The 17,249-nt window shown below is 38.8% G+C and overlaps 2 long non-coding RNA genes across 2 annotated transcripts; one reads left to right on the top strand and one right to left on the bottom strand.

The window, feature by feature from the left end:
- Positions 1–11,416: 11,416 nt before the first annotated feature.
- On the top strand, positions 11,417–12,565 carry LOC120558476. Its single transcript, XR_005639129.1, has 2 exons — positions 11,417–11,509; positions 12,227–12,565. It is a non-coding gene; the product is annotated as an uncharacterized LOC120558476 (long non-coding RNA).
- Positions 12,440–13,696, bottom strand: LOC120558477. The gene is made up of 2 exons (XR_005639130.1): positions 13,658–13,696; positions 12,440–12,811 (listed from the first exon to the last, which is right to left on the bottom strand). It is a non-coding gene; the product is annotated as an uncharacterized LOC120558477 (long non-coding RNA).
- Positions 13,697–17,249: the final 3,553 nt, after the last annotated feature.

Raw genomic sequence — 17,249 nt, 5'->3', positions numbered from 1 at the left:
TTGCTACTAATTTCAGAACCTGGACGTCATTTTTCAAAACTCTAGACACAAAACTCACAACGGTCATCACTTGTAACACAGGCTATCCAATGTTCAAAACATTGGATTGTGCATTCATATCTTTAAAGAAAATATTGCACATGCACAATCACTGGTTCAAAAAACTAATTTATTGTGAAATACCATTGAAACATTACTTTAGATCACCCACACACAAGCTACCCATAGTTTCACTGGGTCATTGTTCGTACAATCATTAAATATTGTAGTACAAAATAGGTGATACATGTTTCATTATGGTAATGCATGTAAATAAATCCCTGTAAAAGTACTGCAGTAGTAGAGAGAATACTACAGACAGTGGAATCATTGAACACAATCTGAAACATATTGATGAAAAACAATACAGTTCAATCACAACATAGGTTTATTCCTCCTTGTCTTGGCCAGGTTAAAGCCTGCCTCATCCAAATATATGAATTTTGATGGTTTTCATCAGCATCCAACTCCATCACCCTCTAAAATACATTTTAGAAAGAGATTTACTGATAACTGTGCAATGTAGAATTTTTAGGGAATTTCTTTACAACAGCCATCTTGAAACTGAACATACCTGAACATACTCTGTCCTCATTTGCTTCACTCTGTCTGCATTTCTTTCAAAAGGCACACGGTATAGTTGTTTTAAAGACACCTGTTGCCTTTTCAGCATGCGTGCAATAGTCGGCAAACTTATGGATTCCACATTGTTAAACATGTCTTCATTGTCCAAGATATGCGGGCGAATTTCTGTAAGACGAATATCATTTCTGGCCCGAACCAAATCGACCACAGCCTGCTCTTGTTGGTCAGTCAGAATTTTGCCTCTGCCTCCCCTATTTGGCTTAATCTCAATTCTACAGAGAAAATTACAGTAAGAACACACTTAGTCACATTACCTACTCTGTGATACACATTGCTATGCAGTCATTTGACAATTGAGAGTAGCATACTGTAATGTTTAGTGCATGCTGAAGACTTACCGGTTCTCTCTGCTGAAAATTCTGACTATAGAGACCACGGTTGATCTTCTGAGGTTTGGTTGAATCATAGTAGCTGCCTCAGTCATTGTCATTCCATGATTTATGACATGGTGTACAACTGTTGCTCGGATTGCATTGGACACTCTTTGCTGTTGCTGCTGCCGCCGTCTTGGTCCGTGGCCTTGTCCTCCACCACGTTGCCCCATACCTCTCAAACGAGGCCCACGACCACCTCTCAGAAGGGGTGCTTGTCCCCTCCCATACCTTTGACCAACACGTCTTCCTCGTCTTCCTTGTCTTCCTCCCACCACTGCTTGACCTCTATTGTGACCTGGATCACCTGCCGGCTCCATGTTACATATCGCTATTGTGTTGTAAGTGGATCCCAATTGACTCTTATACTCGTACCACAATGTGAACTCAATCATCAGTAACGAGTTGGCAGAATTGGACAAGCAATTCCAAGGACCTGCATCCATACAGTGCAGTACTGTCAATACTGTAAATAGTCTGAAAATGTGGTACATGGTACTATAGAAACAGTGTCTGATAAACAGTAGTACATTACAGTAAAGAATGATGATGAAATATTACATCCATAGATGTCTAATTGGTTCATGTTCCACACTAATTGGTGAATCTCGTTATCTTGAAACTTTCATGATCTAAACATGGAATATTGTGTGTCTGTTTCCATACAATTATGCATTAAGAGTAATGCAACAGTTACGGTAGGTTTCCACACAGCGAAATTTCGCTTTGCTCTCATTGATCTTGAATGGAGACGAAATTCGCCCTGATTGAGCGAGATGAAAGCGAATCGCCGAGGGGAGCGAAATATAATACCAGCTTGTGTTTGTGTTTGGAGGCGGGAGTTACAAAAAAAGTCTGACAAAGATGGCGGAGGTTATCAGCGCCGTATCATGAAAATTTTGATGTGATTAAAATGTTTCTACACGAACATTGGTACTTCTATCAACCCAAATTGTGTTTTATATGACACACGGACTTAGTTAGGGCACATACACCACTAAATAGATCACTGTATATGTTTAAACACTCAACCTTTTCAGCTAGCCGACAGGCTAATCGCTAGCATGTTCGGACATTGGATTTCATTGTAGCCTAGCCAGGCAGCTAGCTAGCTAGGCTACTTTTGCATTTGTTTGATTACATGTTTTGTTGGCGAACATTGACACTTGTAGCAATACTGATTGTTGTTTATATGTCACACAAACTTAAACAGGGCAAACACACCACCAAATAGACCACTGTAAATAGTTTAAACACTCAAAATGATTCAGCTAGCCGACAGGTCAACCGCTTGCATTTTCGGACATTGCATTTCATTTTAAGCATAGCAAGGCAGCTAGGCTATATAGCCAGGTTACCAGAGCATTTATGAGCTAACATTTTACCGATGATTTGCTGCTGTGCATTTTTACCGCCCTGTCTTCTGACAGCCCGGGACATTTAAAAAAATGTTGCGGACTTGCGTGTTGTTTTCACAACCACGCCCCCGAGGCAAACTTTCAACAAATTCGCGAGGTATTTCGTTGTGTGGAACCCTACCGTTACTTATCATTTTGAATAGTTGTATCGATTGATAGTTAGATGATTGTAATGGAATGAATAGACAATTATCTAAAATGTAATGTGTGAATTGCTTTTTGAAATAGTAGTACTTTGATGTTAAGTTGTGTCATATTGAACAGGTGATCTTTGTTAAATGAACAAATGATCTTTGGTTTATGTGTATTGTATCCAAGCAATTGAAAAAAGTGTTAGAGTTTTGAAAAATGTGCATTTTGATCATTGGTTGTGAGTTTTGTGTCTAGAGTTTTGAAAAATTACGTCAAGGTTCTGAAATTAGTAGCAAAGTGATTGTAAAAATCATGTTCAAAATGTTTACTTACCAGACGGTTCTAGCTGTAGGCCTTTACCCACTTAGTCATTATATCCACATTACTGATGATTACCGTATTTTCCGGACTATAAGTCGCACTTTTTTTCCTACTTTGGCTGGTCCTGCGACTTATAGTTAGGTGCGACTTATATATCAAAATATATATAATTTAACATGTTTTTACATGTTAATTCATACTGAAAACATTATCGTCTACAGCCGCGAGAGGGCGCTCTAGGCTTGTGACAACTAGAATGCTGCTCCTAAAGAGAACTGAGAAAGAAAAGAGATAACAAACTGCAGGTAGTAAAATATGCAGCTGAAAACGGTAATCGAGGAGCAGAAAGAAAGTTTGAAATGAGGGAGAAACTTGTGAGGGACTTGCGAAAAGGTTACTCTTATTGCAATGAAGAAAACAAAGAAAGTTAATCGGCTAATCGCGGGCTGAAAGCAAGAAGGCCAGAGCTGGAGGAACGAGTCGGGAGGTTACGTCTTCACGCTAATATTTTGTAAAAGCACCAATTGTCAACCCTACAATATTGTCGCAATGTCAACATTGAAGTATTTGGTCAAGAATATCGTGAAATCTGATTTTCTCCAAATTGCCCAGCACTACTTCTCATAATTAATTAGTGATACATTTTAGCAGTTGAGACATGTTGTATCAGTACAGGGCTTCAGAGTTCTAGGCTATATGTGGTGTGGGAGTGAACCCTGGAGAAAGAAACCGTTTCATGGGACTTACTGTGAAGTATGTGTAATAATGACAATCTGTTTTTTCTGCCTCCAACTGTCTCTGGTACAACAATCCAAGTTTGTTTTCAATGTACTGTGTATTTTGAAAAATGTTTGCCTGTCAACATTGTACATTTGTCTTTGAAATACCAAAACAGCTTGTTAAAATTGTTAGCATTTCTCGGTAATCAGTACTTAAAGCTGAGTGGGTTAGTTGTAAATATTGACATTGGTAATGTGCTGATTTTATTGAGTAGATTCAAATAAATTAAATTTCATTTAATGGATAAAGATATATTGTTTTTTTTAACTGAGTCATCAGGTCTATTAACATTAGCAGTGTTTAAATTGTTGAAGTTGCCATGTCTTATCTGGGTGTATATTTCATACATTAGAAGGAAGTACACATCTGTCCCATCCTCCTCTACTGTTCAGTATTACATCGACCACATATCCTAGGTATGTCCCAGGCAGGTTTACTTCATTAACAACGCAATGTTTTTAATGCTTAGATATCAGCTACATTATATAAATCCAGATCCATTTCCAATCCTTGCTTTCCAGGTAGACTGTAAAAAAATAACCCATTGCGCTCTATTACATCACTGAAACCATTTTCTAATGCACAGCATTAGGAGCCAGTGAACCGCGAAGCAGCACAAACAAGTAAATAGCAGCAAGCAGTCTCAATTAATGAGATCTACACTGACAGCTCATGCTGGCAAGTGATGCAAGCAAAGATGCTTTTGGTGAAAAAAAAACTATTGCAGTATTGCAGGTTGACAACACACAACAAAATTTTAAATTTGTGTGTTTTGTTCATGGTAGGGATAAAGAGAGGCCATCCAAATTCTGTACAAACCTTCCTGCCACAGAAATCTCGCATTGATATTCCTCTCTCCCTCCATATAGATAATATTAACGGAAATCATTAAAGCAACATCGTAATGAAGGCTATATTTTCTTAATGCAGAGCTGTCTTACATATATTAAGATTGCGTTACTAACGTTGATATTATTAGTTTTTTGACTAACTTTACACTTTGCAGTCATATATTGTTGGATATAAACTATGGCTCTCAAACGATTAATATTTTTTAATCTCGATTAATTGCTGAATTTCTATAGTTAATCGCGATTAATCGCATGTTTTATCACATGATTAAAATTCTATTATTTGGCATTTCAGAACTGTTTAAGTACATATTAACAATGGAAAGCTATTCTTACCAGTTGTTTATTATTTATTTACTGTAAACAAAAGAAAAATTTGTGAATCTGTCATTATTGCCCAATTTCTCCAAGTACCTAACTAAAAAACTAAAAATCCCTATCCTTACCAGTAGGGTCTGGTATCTTTTTTTTTCTATTTTTTTTTTTCTCGATACCGGTGCTAAAGCGATACTTTTAAAACGGTGCCGGTGCCTGAGCCAGTACTTTTAATAAAGTTAAAAAAAAAGAAGAAAAAAAAGAAGGGTACTAAATAAGAGTCTGCAACTTGTTTATTGCTAAGGCCATGGTCAAAATTAAAGATTTAATAATAATGCAATAATTATAATTTATAACAATAACTTATTTCACCAGTAAATTGCCTTTGAACGACAAAAACAACCACCAGATGGGAAAAGGGTATTTTACAATAACTTTGAATGCACCACGAGGCTACCTGTTTTAAGTGAACGCACTCTCTGTGCAGCTGCTGCACTGCAGAGCAGACTGTTACGTCCCGGTGTTGGAATCCTCTACAGTGAAATACAGTCACACTTTACACTGTTTAACATTAGCTGTCAGCATTTTAACCGTGTTTAATCCATCTGCTAGCTGCTAGATTAATGATGACAGCATTAATATTAACATGAAAAGATGATAGGGACATTCTTTCTTATTGGTCACTGAACAATGTATTTGGTCAGAATTTGTCTTGGTTTTCTATATTCAAGATTTGAGAGAGAACTCAATAACGCTCAATTACTTTCTTATCAACTTTAATTTATTTAAGTTTTTGTCTGATTTTCTTTGCAGTGCTTTATAATATAGTGTGTGCAGATTTTTATTTAAAAAAAGCAGTGTTAGTCTGGGACTGAGTATTAGAAGTAACTGAGAGGGAGAGGCTTGTCTCTCTATGTTATCATCACCAATATTAGAAAAAGAATTAACTGCACCAGGGCTGAATCAATAATACAAAAGAGAGACAAACTACTGGCTATCAAATGGTAGGTGGAGATTTGGTGCATAACGTGTTTTAATATGTTTTATATTATTCCCTTGGATTTACTGCTCTGGTGTGTTGCACCATATTGAAAGGTGAATCATTCTGTGACAAAGGAACCAAGACTCTATTATTCAGTACTCTTTACAATCCCAAGAGCTGCCCATGGATGGCTGTGTACAGGAGATCCTCCTCCATTCTGTCTAACCTCCTTTCTAGCCCATCCCTTCATCGTGTCGCCACCTGCTTTCCCTTTTCTCTGTTTCCTCTGACTCTTTCTCACTGTGTGTTTTACAGCTCTCTCTTTTTGTGTCTGTCCCTCTTTCTTTATCTGTGTCACTCCCTTTTTGTCCCCGTCATTCTCTGCATATCTGTCAGTCCTCTTTTCTTTCTGCTCTCTGCCTGGCTCTGCTGATCTCTTAGAAACTGAGTAGACACTGTTAAGGTCCTGTGGGACCCGGGCTTAGCCATATTGCGTGACACCCTGATGGTGCCTAAAGGCAACTTAACACGCACGCACGCACGCACGCACGCACGCACGCACGCACGCACGCACGCACGCGCGCGCGCACGCACATCGCACGCACGCGCGCGCGTCGACTTAATGCATTCAAATTTAATATTACTGGTGGTAAATGTAAGTGCAGTTTTATTGAAGTTGTGCATGTGTTTGTGTGCTATTTTGTGTTTTATGATGCATATAACTTTTGGCATGCACGCATTTTCTGTGTGTCTGTGCATGTGTGTGCCCAGGATTAAAGGGAGTACTTCATTGTGTGTGGTGATCCCTTGATGGCCTTTAACCCTCATCTGGGCATGCTCCAATACCACAGTCTGATTGGTCTCAAACTGTCCTGACAGGAAATCCATCTGAGTGTGTGTGCACGTGTGTGTGCAGAGAGAGGGATGCATCTGGATGACAGCTAAATTGAATGCCAGGGCCAACAAGGCCACAGGATCACAATGAGAGAGATGAGGACAACACTGCGCAGAGAGCGACTGGGAGAGAGAGAGATGCTGGCATTCAGCCCAGGAATGATAGAGAGACAGTTGTTTGTGTGTGTGTGTGTGTGTGTGTGTGTGTGTGTGTGTGTGTGTGTGTGTGTGTGTGTGTGTGTAATTGATTGAGTTTTAATGTGGTCCCTGATGAGGAGTCACTGACATCAGGGGGAGGAGAAAAGAGGAAGGAAGGAGAGGAGGAGATAGGAAACAATGTCTTCTTCAAAGCAAGATAAAAAAAGATCATGCACACTGCTCTGTCCATGGATCTTTTTTTAGCTTTTGTCCTGGTGGCTTTTTCGATGCATCTGACACTCAGCATTTTCATACAAGAGTGCAAAAGTGTGCTTTTTCTTTATTCGTCTTCTTCCATTTGTGGAAAGTGAAATGTAATTTATTTTTATTAATTTGGAGTCGAATGTACCTCACGTCTTAATAGCATGTTATGATTGTATCTGGTCAGTCTTGATTCAAGTATATTGTATATCGTAGATAAACGCACCATGTCTGCTGATCCTTAAAAATTCTTGAAATCGCTTGGCCTATTTCAGTTTTACTGCATCTTCAAAGTAATTCCAGTGTCCAACATAACAACACACCAAAAGCCTATTCTGCATCTACAAATATGAGTTCAGTCAGTTTATGCCTAGCATACACTAGAAGACTTTGAACAGACTTTGAAAAGACCAAAGTCTGACACCACCTCACATCTAAAGACAATCATCTCACATCTAACGTTAAAGCCTGGTGATCTTGCAGGGTCACAAATTGCAAGACTACAACTAGATTTGTTTTGAAAAATGTAACCAAGCTAGCTAGCTAGCGCTAGTGCATAGTGTTTATATCTATGGCGCTAGCGTTAGCTGGTAACTTAAGGGAAAGTTTGCAGATTTTCTGTTCTGCACTACATGTAGATGAATAGTGGCAGTACCCGGAGGTCCGTGTTTATCCGCCGGTAAAACTCCCGTTGGATGACTCGCTTCAGAAGGGTTAAAAAACGGCGACGTTTCCTCTTTAGCGTTTAGCTTAGTGCGATGCCATAGAAACCATAAATAACCTGTTAATTAAATTCCTGTTTGGTGCTGGAGGGAGCGCACCCAGTGGTTGTTGACAATGTTCACATGATTTAACTTCGCTACCAAGAAGCCATTGCTTATGTCGAACACTGGAACTTTTTAACAATTAGTTAATGTCTTCAGAGGCAAAAACCAAAAGTTTGATAATCTCTTAAACCTGCGTATTACTGTATTGCTTACATTGATACCACCTACAATCGCCTGTTAATAATATTTTTGGCCAGTCAAACTCCCATTTAACTATACATACCTTTTTATTCTATCATGCAAAAAAGTGAGGAACATCATCTCTCAGGATTTTTCAAAAAATCAAGTAACAGAATCAGACAGTGGTTTGTGTTTTTTGTTGTTGATGTTTGAGGTTTGAGGAATAGGAATCATTCTTTCTTTGTACTTTTGGCTCGTTAGTGTATGTAGGTGCATTATTTATGATTCAGGATTTTCGTATGCAGTTGAGTGTGTTTTCTCTGTGTTTTCTGTGCATCTTTACATTTTGAAACTATTAACTGGAACACATCAACAACGCTGTAAAAATGATGTAGGTGTGTGAGTACATAAGTGTGGTTGCGGTTATGTGTATTACTTGGTAATGATGCAACACAGATGCAAGCATACACAGTTTTTTCATCACAGAGTTGTTGATGTGTCAGGTGAAATCCTTGGCTCCAACGCCATAGAGATTTGGGCATGTATGCCAACCAAACCTACACTCTTAATATTTTCAGAGGTTTGTTTGATTTTGAGATTGGACACGTTTTCTTCTGTTAAGCTTATTTTATCCACAAAATTTAAATAATAAAAAAATAGATGTATAATGCTACAAATGCAAGTTTGTTTTCCTTTTATATATCTATTCATTTGTATTTGGCCTTTTGCCCTCTGTAGTGAATCACTCTTCATGTGAGAAGGTATATGCTAATGATGATCAGTTCTGGTCTTCCTTTTTTCTCATTGTAAACTCACAGCTTCATTGTGAAGTAGATCTTTCTCCTGTGATGACAAGGTCTTTAGGAGGGAGACAACTGCATTCTATAAGCAAAACCACTGCCTGACATTTTTTTCCAGGCATTTGCTGCCAAATTTGCCTGTGAATGTGTCTGATTTGTGTGTTCACTGCAGTTCACCACATTTACAGTAAACCGCACTCTACACAGTTTCCTGTCTTAAGCTTGGTTAGTATTCCTGTGTGTGATCTTTCTCCTTACCCTTTCTCTTTTCACTCTCTCTCCCTTTTTCCTGGGTTGTTAGTAAGCGTCCAAGGTCAACCACTCCACTGTTGAGCTGAGCTTTGGTACGGACACAGCCCTTTGATGCTCTCAGAGAGAGAGAGAGAGAGAGAGAGAGAGAGAGAGATATCTTGGGAATGAGAGAGGAGAGAATGGAGGAATACGAGAAGAGAGGAATAAAATTAAGTAAAAAAGAGGTGGAGGCTAGAAAAGAGAGATGGTTTGCGGCAAGTATACACGCACACAATCACACAGCAACGGTTAATGTTTATTTGATATTGGGCTGGGTATGGTTTGAAATATTTTGATACTAGTGCCAATATTTTACCAAAGCAATACTAAAACTTTAATACCATGCTAAATATAAACACATTTTCTATTACACCCTTTTTCATTAAACAAAAAAATGACACTGTACTTTTTGGAAGAAAAAATGGCATATTCATTCTTTTACTTAGTAAAATAACTCATAATAAGCAATAGAATAAACACTGCTTTGTTCTGTTCCATAGACTCAGTGGTTTTGCTGCAACAGCCTCATTTGGACTGAAATGACCAGCAGCTGGTGGCTAATGTTAGCAAACTTTAAATAGATATTGCCATTATTAAATTAATTTCTCTGACTTTATGACTTTCTGTTATCCACTTGTTATTACATTCCAACTGTTGAGGATCGCTTTAAATGTTGCAGTCATACAAGAAATGAAATTAAATTATCTAAAATTGGCAAAACTTTAAATTAAACATGGAACTATCTGATCAAAGACTATATCAACAAGATTACAAATCTGTTCAGGCATTCATTCAGTTTTAAGTACATGCAGTTTTTGATACTATGGGCTATGGACACATTTTGGTCGATACCAAAAAGTATTGAGGTTTGATTCCCAAACAATTATGGAAAGGACATGGTTAGTGACAGAAGACATACAGATAAGAGAACAACTCTTCCAAAGAGAGGCATCCACTAATCATTTTTCGTCCTCTGTAATGTACTATTTTAGTACAATGAAAATGGTAAAACAGTGAGTGATAGAGGAACAACAATGGGAGGGGTGTGAAAAAGAGAGCAACTAGCAGTGAACTGAAGTGGTAGAGATAAGAAGTGAGCAACTGAATAAATGAAGACAAGAGGCACAAAGGCCTGTGCAAGAAGTACAAGCGGGAATAGTAAGGCTAAGGCAAACAAATGGTAGCCATTGTGAGTGAGCAAGAGAGACCGGTCATATGGTATATCTGTGGGTGAGGCCCCTGCCTATTATAGTGTATTAGCCTGTGGCTGATGTATGGAGAGTTGTCAGGGATATGAGGTTTAGATAGGCCGCAGTCTGGGTTAGATAGAGTTTGTGTAATGGAATCCAGTCGCATATCACTCGCTATGGGCCAGAGAGGGTGGAGGTAATTCAATTGCCCCCTTCCACACCTCAGAGAATAGTGTGAGACTCGGGGATAAAGGATGGACTCTTTTACAGGTGAGTGCGCAAGGGAAATCTATCCGTCAATCCAAATGCTGTTTTCATTCTGATAATTTGTGGTCCAGTACAATGCGATCGCCTTCTTAAATGACACCGCAATCGATTTCCATTGTGTGAGACCTTCAAAGGACCCCACATCGACTTAATTCTGATTTAAATACAATCAGAATTCCATCCCTCTCTTAATCCAAGTGTTTAACCCCTTGTTCTTCTTGTGAGCTTAAAACACAATCAACCCCAAACAAACCATTCCTAAAGATCAGTAGCTATTTCACTTCACTCTGGACCTCTGCAGGTGGATCAAACACAAGACACAGATATTAAAGTTTTGTCAGATACACCCAAAGCATTTGCTCAAAGTTCCAACAGTAAGCTTATCTTCATTTTTATGGAGCCAGGACAGTGACAGTAACCTGTAGTATTGAAAAATAAAATTGGCATTGAAACAACAAATAATGGAACTGAAAAATGTTGAACTGAAATATAAAACACAAACATCAAAAAGTATTAATCTCACAATGCTATTATTTTATTTCACTTTGACATTTGTTTGTATTATGTTAGGGTTTTCAATGCCAATCTACATTTTTTCTTGATGTCTGACTTTTTCAGTGACGTTTTTTTTTTACGCTGTCAGGATTTTTACAATGTCACTGGTTTTCAGTTTCAACTTTCTGTCACTGTTTTGGCGTAGGGAGGAGGGGCCTGAGAGGAGGGACAAGGGGGCGTGGTTTACAGGTAATTTGCATAGGCTAGCTGCGGAGAGACCGCACCTCCACAGGCATCCTCACCGATCCATGTGTTATAACCACACACCACCGCAATGGCTTCCACAAGTTCACCTGGAACCTCCAAATCTATGTAAGTCTGTTTATTTCTGCCATTTTATTTCACGTAGAAGCAGGCTGGTTTACTGTTAACTTTAAATGTAGGCCTAATCTGTGCTGTTTTGACAGAGGTTAGAACTGTTCTCTTAATACATCCATGGTTAGCACACGTCAGCTAACGTGTGGCTAATTATAGATAAGTCTCCCGCCGGGGATGTCAATCTATCTTTTATAATCTAGTATTTATAATAACAGTAATTCCTGTCCTTTAGGAGTCCTAAGGCCAGTGTTACTGCTGGTGCACGAGGCTTGACTCGCTTGCATCTCTCATTAGCTCCGTCATGGATGTCTTAAGAGAACGAGCTCAGCTCTCTCTACCTGTCGCTAACACTGGCACGGAGCGTTAACGCCCCTCCCCCCATAACTATCCTCCAATCACAAGTATAGCTGCTGACTGACAGGTTTCTAGGCAAATCACACAGGCAGAACGCGTTTACTGACATCTCCTAAAACTGGGAAAACACAGTTACTGAAAAACTGCCTTAGCTGAACATAAGTTAACATTATCATGTAAACAGTCCAGTACAATATTTTATAACTGTTAAACTGATATTATCGGTTAAAGGTTTACTTGGACATACATGTATAAACTTGTTTGTAAACAAAAACTAGTATGTCTGTAGTATTTCTGGCTTAAAGGCATAACCTTTACATTTCTCATCCGATTTCACTAAGTTGTGTATAATTACAGGCACCTTCGACTGGGAGGCAGCTTATGGAGAGACTGCTGAAAAGGCTTCAGGAAGTTCTGCAACGTCAGCCTGTGGATTTTGACTATTTACACTTACACTGTTTTTAGTCATGAAATGGGACTTGTACCCTTTCGCATAGGCCAGTACACATTAACCCTCATATGCATTATCATTGCATTTACTGTAATTTGTTATGAAATAGAGTCAAATTCTTACTTGAATATATTTATTTATTATTCACTGAAAATGTATAGATTTAACTGTTTTGCTGGAGTCCATACTGTAAATGCATGTCATTTCAAAAACTGTTAAGGATTAAAATCAGTACTACATATAAAGTAGTAGTGGTATTTGTCATTTTAAAATAACAAACAAAATGTTTTTCCTGTGTTGTCCTGCCATGTTTATGTGTAAAGAATCACATAGTTAAGTGCAGTCATGCAAAGCTATCCGCCATTGGCTGCCCTCAGTTCTGCCACAGTCTGCGGCCTCAGAGGGCACTGGATGGGTGGTAAAAGTACTCCACTGGCAGACTCTTCTGTCACTCTGTCATGGTCCCCCTCCAAGAAAAGATCTTGTATATCCTGTAATTGACAAGTAATGTTAAAAGACTGAAGTTGCTTTTAGAATACTTCACTAAACAATTACTTTTTTTGTAAATTAAATGCACACTTTAGGTGTGCATTTAATTGGTTATGCACATATGGCCATAATAAACATCCAAAACAAAATTGAAAAAAAAGGTTTAATTGAACATTTTGAAGCTGCACAGGGTCCTGGAGAAGTCTGGTAAAGTGTCAAGGTCCCTCTGGAGGCGTGGTACAAATATATAGTGGGTACAAAATAAATGCAGACTGTTGGAGGGATTTAGCAGGCGACCCTCTTAAAGACTGACTCATCAGTGCACTATTAATATCACTTTAAACCCCCAAGTGGGCTAGCTGATGTGGTATTAGCTAGCGTTAAGCGTTGTTCAACGGGAGACTTACTACAATTAGCCACAAGTTAGCTGGCGTGTGCTAACTTGTGATTGGAGGATAGTTATGGGGGAGGGCGTTAACGCTCCGTGCCAGTGTTAGCGACAGGTAGAGAGAGCTGAGCTCGTTCTCTTAAGACATCCATGACGCAGCTAATGAGAGATGCAAGCGAGTCAAGCCTCGTGCACCAGCAGTAACACTGGCCTTAGGACTCCTAAAGGACAGGAATTACCGTTATTATAAATACTAGATTATGAAAGATAGATTGACATCCCCGGCGGGAGACTTATCTATAATTAGCCACACGTTAGCTGACGTGTGCTAACCATGGATGTATTAAGAGAACAGTTCTAACCTCTGTCAAAACAGCACAGATTAGGCCTACATTTAAAGTTAACAGTAAACCAGCCTGCTTCTCATGGAAATAAAAAATGGCAGAATAAACAGACTTACATAGATTTGGAGGTTCCAGGTGAACTTGTGGAAGCCATTGGGGGGGGGGGTGGTTGTAACACATGGATCGGTAAGGATGCCTGTGGAGGGGCGCGTCTCTCCAGTAGCCTATGCAAATTACCTGTAAACCACGCCCCCTTTGTCCCTCCTCTGGCCGCTTTTTCCTTTTCTTTTTTACCCCAAAACAGTGACAGAAAGTTGAAACTGAAAACCAGTGACATTGTAAAAATCCTGACAGCGTAAAAAAAAACGTCACTGAAAAAGTCAGACATCAAGAAAAATGTAGATTGGCATTGAAAAACCTAACATAATCCAAACAAATGTCAAAGTGAAATAAAATAATAGCATTGTGAGATTAATACTTTTTGATGTTTGTGTTTTATATTTCAGTTCAACATTTTTCAGTTCCAATATTTGTTGTTTCAATGCCAATTTTATTTTCAATACTACAGGTTACTGTCACTGTCCTGGCTCCATGGTCACATACATTTGAAGTGCTTTACGAGCTTTAGAATTGCAATAATTAAGTGGCTACGTTCACACATGTTACTCTTTTTGCATTCCTGTGAGCAATCAATAACACAATTTTCAAAAGGCAAGTGTTGTTGTAAAACAAGATTATAATCGTTCAGTGACCTGAATTTAACAAGAGCGAAGGCTTCAACATTTTGTGGTGGATTGGGAACTTTCACACTTTAGTGACCGGGGGGAGATATTAAATAGATTTATTAAATAGAGCGGCTTTGTATAAATTTCTGTCTGGAGCAATGATTAACAAATTAAATTGTAGAAAATATCTATTTGATTAACTCTGCCTGCTTCTTCACAGGATAAAAAACATGCAGGATGAATTAATTGTTGCAGTCTCTGGTTTTCCAGTTTTTTTTTAATTATTCTTCTTCAAATTGAGAGAAGTTGAAATGGGGGGCTGCATGGCGGAAATTGTCAGTATGGATGATGGATAACGAGAGAACATTAAGTTTGACTGTTGACTGTTGGTTTAGATGTTGGGTGAAATTGAACCAATCATGCTGGCAACACAAATTGTAATTATATTGTTTCTCTAATTATACACAATTGTTAAAATGGCAACTTATTAGTCAGCTTTGGCAGTCAAGGCCCAAAGCTGCCATTGTCTGGCTGGAATTGTGCACTGTTGGCCAGTGGTGGTCAAACTGTTTTCTTGTTTGATGTAAAAGCTTTTGTTGAATTAAACAGTATTATGGACTGGATGTGTGCAAGTGTGCTCCAACAGATTCCAACAGGTTTTACTTTTCAGAACTGAGAAAAAGGTGAAAGCAATTAAAAGCTACTTTGGTCAAGGATGCAAAGCTTTTTCGAGATGCACTTGTTGAGTGACAAAACAATTTGGCAGTAACACACCATTGTGACAGATTGATAGACTAACAAACCGTTGTAGCGTAGCTTCATTTGGTCAATTCACTTTCATAATCACACTTGTTTCTGAGAACTGGCACAATGCATTTCAGAGAATTATATTCCTGTTAATGTGATGCCAGATGAGGCTCTGGGGGGATTGTTTTTTAAGGTCATTCAATTTGTATTTCATAGCACAAGGTTAAATGAGATGAATGAAGGATTAACACTCCATGCATTTAATACAAAGAACACAGGGGGGAAGTGAAATGCTGTTATTTGAAGTACACAAAAACATGCAATCTATAACTGTATCACATATTTTTACTTTAAGTCTGTTCGTCATTGCTCTGAAACACATTCATTGAGCTTGTCATTTAAAGGAATAGTTCCACATTTTGGTAAAACGCGTATTAATATTTCACCTACCAGCACTTCTAAAGCTCACTAATTAAAACGTTATGTCTCTTAAGTTGCGCTTTTAAGAGGTTTTATGTGCCGGACTATTTCTTGGAGCAGTGACTTCCTAGAGTCTCTGCTGGTTGCCTGGAAACCTCAAGGTGACAACATGACTGCAGGATGTTGTTGCCTTCAGACAGAGACAGGCTGCTTCCACCTGTTTCCCATATTTATGCTAAGCTAAGATAACCAGCTGCTGGATGTAGCCCTATATATCGGACAAGCTTTAAGACTTTTTAACTGTTTTAATTTCTTTTCAATTAAATTTTATTTATAGTATCAAATCATAATAAGAGTTATCTCAAGACACTTTGCATATAGAGCAGGTCTAGACCACACTCTATAATTTACAAAGATCCAACCATAATAATCCAGTAATTCCCCCAAGAGCAAGCATTTAGTGCGACAGTGGCGAGGAAAAACTCCCTTTTAGGAACTCAAACTCACCAAACAAGTCAAAAAATTATTTGTTTTTCAAGATCTTCACCATTCCACCCATATCCCACTAAAAAAAAAACAGTGGGTTTATAGAGTCAATCGAGTTTCAAGCAGGGCAGATTAAGTTCAGTGTGTTGTCTGTAAACACTGACGTTTTCTAACTGCCACCAGGCTAACAATGAGAATGTAAATTTAAATTAACTACACTGGTTGGAATATTCTCAAACTGTTGAGAAAGTTGGAGCAAATCATGTTGAGACTCTTGCTGCAAGCAGCATGAGTTGGCATATTCACATAATAAAACATAAAGGTTGTATGTCGGGAGGCAGAAAAACATCTGCTCTCTAATAAATTTGAAATGAAAACCTCTACATTTGTCTACTGAGGTTTCTTAGGTGCACATCATGCGAGCAGTTGGGCAAGCTGTGGGGCACAGATTAAAAGCAAAACCAAGCCACAGTCTTTTCTAGAAACTCTGCTGATTCTATAACTGTAGCAGATGGCATTTATAAGTGATGCCTTGGGGATAGGCAAACCTGGCCTAGTAGGCTTGTCACATTGAAATGTGTGACTGTTTGTGTGTGCATATTTCAATCAGGAGAGACTTCGTTGCAGATATGCAAACATTTATTATAGATGAGAATGATATGAACATGGATAAATGAATACATGAAATGTACATAGTCTTTGGGGATTAGACTCCATCATAGAAAATATTTAAAGGGGCAGAGAAACAGGTATATTCCACTTTTTTTCCCACTCCCCTCGATGGAGCCTAGACACTGGTGATGGCGGAGAGGGAACCAGGAGGTCGAAATAAGGACCCGTCCGCCAGAAAGGACTCCGGTAGCAATGATTGACGAAGCCCGGAGGTGGAAAGGGAGAAGGAGGGTTGCACTTTTGCCTGAGAAGACAGCTGATAGCAAGAGAGGGACATTTAAAGCAACATGTCATTCAGTGATTTGATCAGGATTTCGTGGCCAATTCTGATCGGTTTACTGAAGAGTGCACGCCTCTTAACAGCTGAATCGAATTAGGGAGAAATATTGGTGATTGCAGTCATAGAAGTCTGAGTGAAGGAATTTGCGCTGAGCTTCATTTGAGACCCGAGAGGATGACCAAAAGAGATTTCTTCAAGAATTCCTGACATGATTCCATCTTCTCTGCTGTGTTTTTCTTCTGTTCTTAAAGTCTATTGACGTGGGTAGACCCTGGCTGTCCTCTTCTTATTGTCATATTGATCAGTGCCACTGCTATCCCTTCCCTCCCCTAAATATTCCCTGGACATACCACTCTCCTGTCTTTGACCTCCACCCTC

This window comes from Perca fluviatilis, chromosome 5 (genome assembly GCF_010015445.1).
Source record: "Perca fluviatilis chromosome 5, GENO_Pfluv_1.0, whole genome shotgun sequence".
NCBI classification, from domain to species: Eukaryota; Metazoa; Chordata; class Actinopteri; order Perciformes; family Percidae; genus Perca; species Perca fluviatilis.
The sequence above is the reverse complement of the archived record's forward strand: the minus strand, read 5'-3'. Positions and strand labels throughout refer to the sequence as shown.